Genomic DNA, 5433 nt, shown 5'->3' on the forward strand with positions numbered 1-5433 from the left:
TCTCCACATAGTTGTTCAGAAATGAGTAGACTTTCTGGCCAGAAGAGACCATTAGAGCATCTAATCTGACCCCTTGTATATCACAGGCCTTCTGTATACCACAATAGCAAACACATTCCAGAAAGGCATCTAGTCTTCATTAAATGACATCAAGAGATGGAGAATCCACCACTGTCCTTGGTAGCTAGTTCCTGTGGTGAATTATCCTCACTGTTGAAGATTTGTGCCTTATTTGTGATATGAATTTGTCTCTTTTCACCTTCCTGCCATTGGTCTTGTTGTGCCGTGCTCTGCTAGATTAACGAGCCCCTTAATACCCAATATTTCCTCTCCATTGAGGCACTTTAACACTTCAATGAAGTCACCTTTCCATCTTCTTTTGATCAGCTAAACAGGTTGAGTTCTTTCAGTAGCTCACGAGAAGGCATTTTTCTCCAGCCCTCAGAACATTTGGTGGCTCTTTGCTGCCCCAGCTCCAATTTCTCAACATCTTGTTCAAATGAGGACACCAAAACTGGAGGCAGCACGAAGATCTGTGAGCTGTACCCCCAAGCAGCAGCCCTATCGCCAGGAGTGCAGCACCAGGAACTCGGGCAGAGCTCTGCACTCTGGCTGCTCACACCTGCCCCAGCACCATCCAGGCCTGGTGCTCAGATCCTGCTGCTACTTACTGGAGTTAACTCCCCAGTGAAATGTACCGTGACTTTTAAGACAATCAGGCTTGGGCTTGACACCAAACCAGGCAACTGTCCTGCTCTCCTCTCCTCTCCTCTCCTCTCCACTCCTCCAGCAATCTGGGCAGGGGGGATTTACTGCAAAGTTAGCAACACCCATTCCGGTAGCACCCAGGGCTATGCAGAGCTAGCGAGGCAAACCAGAGGGGAGCCGGGAAAAGCAATAATCTGGAAGAAATAAGGAGAGTCAGCACCATGGATCGCCTAGTGAGGGGGAGATTCCCACCAGCAGGGGTTGATGTGCAGAGACCCAATTCACACCAGAGTAGCAATGCTGGCAAGAGGGTACCCAACCCCCACCCAGCATGATGCCCCCAGGTTCGCAGAGTGAGCCAGGGAGGGCGTGCTCCCCCAGCTCCGAAGGGTCAGAGAAGCGACAGCGGAGCACGGCAGAGGGAGAGAAAGAACAGATAGATCTGGAGCCGTATCCATCCTCCCAGCAACCCTTCTAGTTCAGCACCTTAGATATGGCAGAGCGTGTGCAGCAAGAACAGGGGTCATGTGAACTTCCATGGAGCAGCTTTGAGGGGCTGGATGTGTTGTCCCTTCCCATGGCTTGCAGGGGAGGCAGGGGCAGGTTAAAGTCAGCTGGCTTGTTGCTGCAGAGTTCTTCATTAACGCTACCCTGGGTTCTTTAAGCTTATGCAAGCTCAGGACTGCTCGGAGTGGCCCAGCTCTGTGGGCAGGCAGTGCTGTGTGGCTCAGATCACTAAGAGACCATGACAAATACATGAATACTCAGTATTAAGGTTACAAAACCCATCCCAACATCTTGATTTAATGCATCCAGCTTTGCTGGAGGCCTATGTAGGTTCAACAAACTCCCACAGGTCTGTCCTAGCAGGTGCAAGGCCTCTTCTAAAACCAGGGATGGATTCTTGGGAGCCACCTCCTCTTCACTGGCTCCAAAGTCCTGGACAGGAGCCCCAAGGGCATCATCAGGACATTGCAAACATCTCAGTTACAGCTCTGAATGGAAAGGGGCTGAGCCAAGACAGCCCGCTGCTCACTTCAATGACCACAGAGCTGCCATCCTGGTCAGGGGCATCCATTATTACTGTTAATTCCTTCTTGGAGTTCAAGTAGCACTGCAAGCCCCAACTGAGATCAGGGACCCATTGTGCTAGGTGCTGCACAAACACAGCATGAGAGTGTGTCCCTGCCCTAAAGAACTCACAGGTTAGACACAAAGGAAGTGACTTGCCCAAGGTCACAGGACAAATCAGTAGCAGAGCTAGGAATTGAGTCCAGGTCTCTCTTGAATCCTAGCCCAGTGCCTTATCCCCTGAACCACACTGTCTCCTAGAATGCAATGAGCACAACTAAAGCTATTGCTCAGGACATAAGCAGCAACCCAAGGCAAGGATGCAGGTAAAGACTAAGGGTCGGTCTATACTGGGAACTTACATCGGCAATTCACACCCCTGAGAGATGTAGCTATGCCACCCACGGTGTAGACAGAGCTGGATCGATGGAAGAATTCCTCCATCGACCTAGCTACTGCCTCTCAGGGAGGTGGATTTACTACAGTAACGGGAGACCAACTCCCAGTGATGCAGGTCGTGTCTACACTGCTGCACTACAGTGCCGCAGCTGTCCTGCCGTAGCCGTTTAAGTGTAGACATACCTCATGGTTCACTGGCAAAGCCGGGCGGGGCCTCAAGAATAGAACTCAGGGTGCTGCAGCCCAGGAACGAGAGGCATCGGTCGAGCTAGGTGAGAGGCCTTTGCACAACCCCTGCTTCAGGCCATAGCAGCCTCCCCCCTCTGAGAGCATTACAGGTTGCCAGCTTTCCACTCAAGACTTCTAGGCAGCAGCAGGCCAGTGTCCCCTCCGCAAGGAGCAGCCCCATAGGAGCAGCTGCCTGTGGCTCTTAGCACAGAGGAGGTATTGACAGAGGACAATGATTTTCTCTTTTGCTTAAGAGATCTCAGAGATGTCGCATCTGAGGACAGGCACGAACCAGCTGAGAACTGAGAGCAATTACTACCCACTTAGAGGGTCAGGGCTTTTGATGCTGCTGATGATGCCATCGCTAACAGGATTAACCAGACAGGGATGCTTTAGAAGTACGGCTGTTTGGAGCACTTCATTTCCAGGCTATCTAGGGCAGCGCTTCTCAAGCTATCTGATGTGGGAGACCGACAACTTTTTTTTTCCAGTGCACGCAGACTGGTAGCCGACGGCTCGCGGACCGGCACCAGTCCACGGACCACCACTTGGAGTAGCACTGATCTAGGGGCCATGAACCCAGACACACAGGCCTCTGGTCAGACCTGGTGAAGGAGGATGCAGCTCCATGGGCTTTGATGGAGTGCCAGCTTTATTCCTTTGTCTGTAGAACCCATACAGCAAAAGCGAACCCATTGGGCCATATTGGGGCAAGATTGCTGTGTAAAATAATTGATGACACTGACCTGGCCCTGAATTTGTATTATCCCCAGTCATGCCCCAGGGTCCCATTGTGCTAGTGCTGTACAGACAGAGGGGAGCACTTCACCATCTTTGCCAACATAGCTGTGACATGTCCCTTTTACAGATGGGAAACAGACCAATTAAGTGACTTGCCCAAAGTAATGCAGAAAATCTGTAGCACAGCAGACAAGGGAACCCTGGTCTCTTGAGCTCCAAGCAAGTCCTGGGGCCAGCCTGGCTTTCTAGTTCTCCGCTAGGATACATGAACAACCGCCCTCCCTCCCCCAAAACCTTCATGGCTGGTTGTAGATTTGTTGTGTGAGGTAAGAATAGCCTAGTGGTTACAGCACAGAGCTGAGAGGCAGGAGAGATGGATTTTATTCCCAGCTCTGCCACTGACTCATTGTGGGACCTTTGTTAAGTCACCTCTGTGCCTCAGTTTCCCCCATTTAAAATGGCATAATACTTCACCTCACAGTGGGACCAGGCTCTATCCTTTAATACAGGATAGGCTGAGCTCCTAGGGCTATGTGCCACTTCAAAGGCATGGGATCAGTTCATTTGAAGTGTTTGTAATTAAGGCCTGAGGGACAGGCTGGCTTTGGGGGGGAGTGGGGGTTGTTAAGAGCCTTTTTATTTCTAGGCCACCTGTCCATTTGAGAGCAGTTTCATAGCAGTGGCCAAACTGGCCTCCTGTTGGCTCTGCACTGACCTGGCTGAAAAGCCTGTGTACCTCCAGCTCATCCCTCATGGACCCTATCACCAAAGGCACCAACTCTGAGTCCAGCAGAGGCCAAGGACACAGTGGGCATGGAAGCGGCCCTGTCCTTTCGCTCCTAGGGCTGAAGCAGCCGGATGGGGCTGGGCAGAAGTGTGCACTGGCACTGCCCATACAGTAGCTGTTCTGTGGGTCTGGCCTGTACATTTCATCCAGCTGGGCCAGTCCTCTAAGCAATGAGGAATGAATGCCCTAGTTCAGCAGTGAGTCAGTGGGCCAGTAACTCACCTGGCACTGATTATGTTGTAACAAATTCCAGGTGCGCTTGCCAAGCAGGCCCGGCTCAATGAGTCACAACAGGGCTCCCCAGCCACGCGGGAGTCCCCGGTTCCCGGAGGGATCTTTCCTCCTCTCTCCGGCCGATCTCGGAACAAGTGGCAGGGCATGGGAAGTGTACTGAGATTAGCTGATGAGTTCCTGCCGTCACCGCTGTCGGGGCCAAAGGCAGAAAATTCTCAGGAGCGGGTGGTGGAGTCCACTTCTCCCACCCTCGGGATGCGAGTCCGAGTCCACTGCTGAGCCCAGTGCACTGTAAGGTGCATCGCTGTACTGCAGCTATGGCTGGGCATGGGGATGAGTGTAGGGCAGCTGCAGAGATTGTATGGGGCCCAGGGGATCCTCAGTAATAGCCTGGACCAAGCGGGGAGGTGACTGAGGTGCTGGTGTGAATGACAATTAACAGGAGGGAGGGTCACTTCCAAGCCTGCGCTTTACTGTTCCTGCTTCCCTTCCCTTCCCCTCCCCTCCCTCGCCTTGCCCAAAAATTCCAGCCCAAAGTGCTGCTGACCATAGCCCAGCTACTGGGTTGAAAGCTTCCCCTTCACCCCATGCTGCAAGCAGACCCTGATCCACAGCTGTGGGTCTTAACAAGACAAGGGGCTTGTCTACATGTGAAATGCCACAGCAGCACCACGGTAGCCATTGCCTACACGGACGGGAGGGGTTCTCCCATTGGTACAGGTAAGCCACCTCCCCGAGAGGCAGTCCTTAGCTCAGTGGAAGAATTCTTACGTCGACCTAGCGCTGTCGACGCCGGGCAAGGCCATCCCAAAAGTGGGCAGCATCCAAACCCCCTCCCAAACCCCGGGCCCCCTCCATTTATATAGTAGAAATGTGTGGCCCGTGACAACTTACCAACATCTGTGGAGTGGCCCCTTCTGAAAATTACTGCCCACCCCTGGTGTCACCAGTGTCACCCCATCAGCCAGGAAGCCCGGCAGGATGGCACAAACAAGGCAGCCCCTGCACCCCTGGCTGCACCTCAGCAATCTCAGGTCAACCCGTACACCCCTTAGTTCCTGCAGCACTAGAGGCAAGAAAGCCTGTTATCAGTCCTGGTTCCACCTCCTCCCCTCCGTTCCCCCCGCAGCGACAAAGGTCCAGTTTCCAACCTCAGCCTGCGTCAGGCAGCTTTGACGGTATGGAACGTAAACCCAGCCAAAAGCCCCACCCTGCCTAGCATCCAGCACTAGCTCCCTGGTGCAGGGCTCCCTCTTCCGGCAGCA

Source organism: Dermochelys coriacea, chromosome 16 (genome assembly GCF_009764565.3).
Source record: "Dermochelys coriacea isolate rDerCor1 chromosome 16, rDerCor1.pri.v4, whole genome shotgun sequence".
NCBI lineage: Eukaryota > Metazoa > Chordata > Testudines > Dermochelyidae > Dermochelys > Dermochelys coriacea.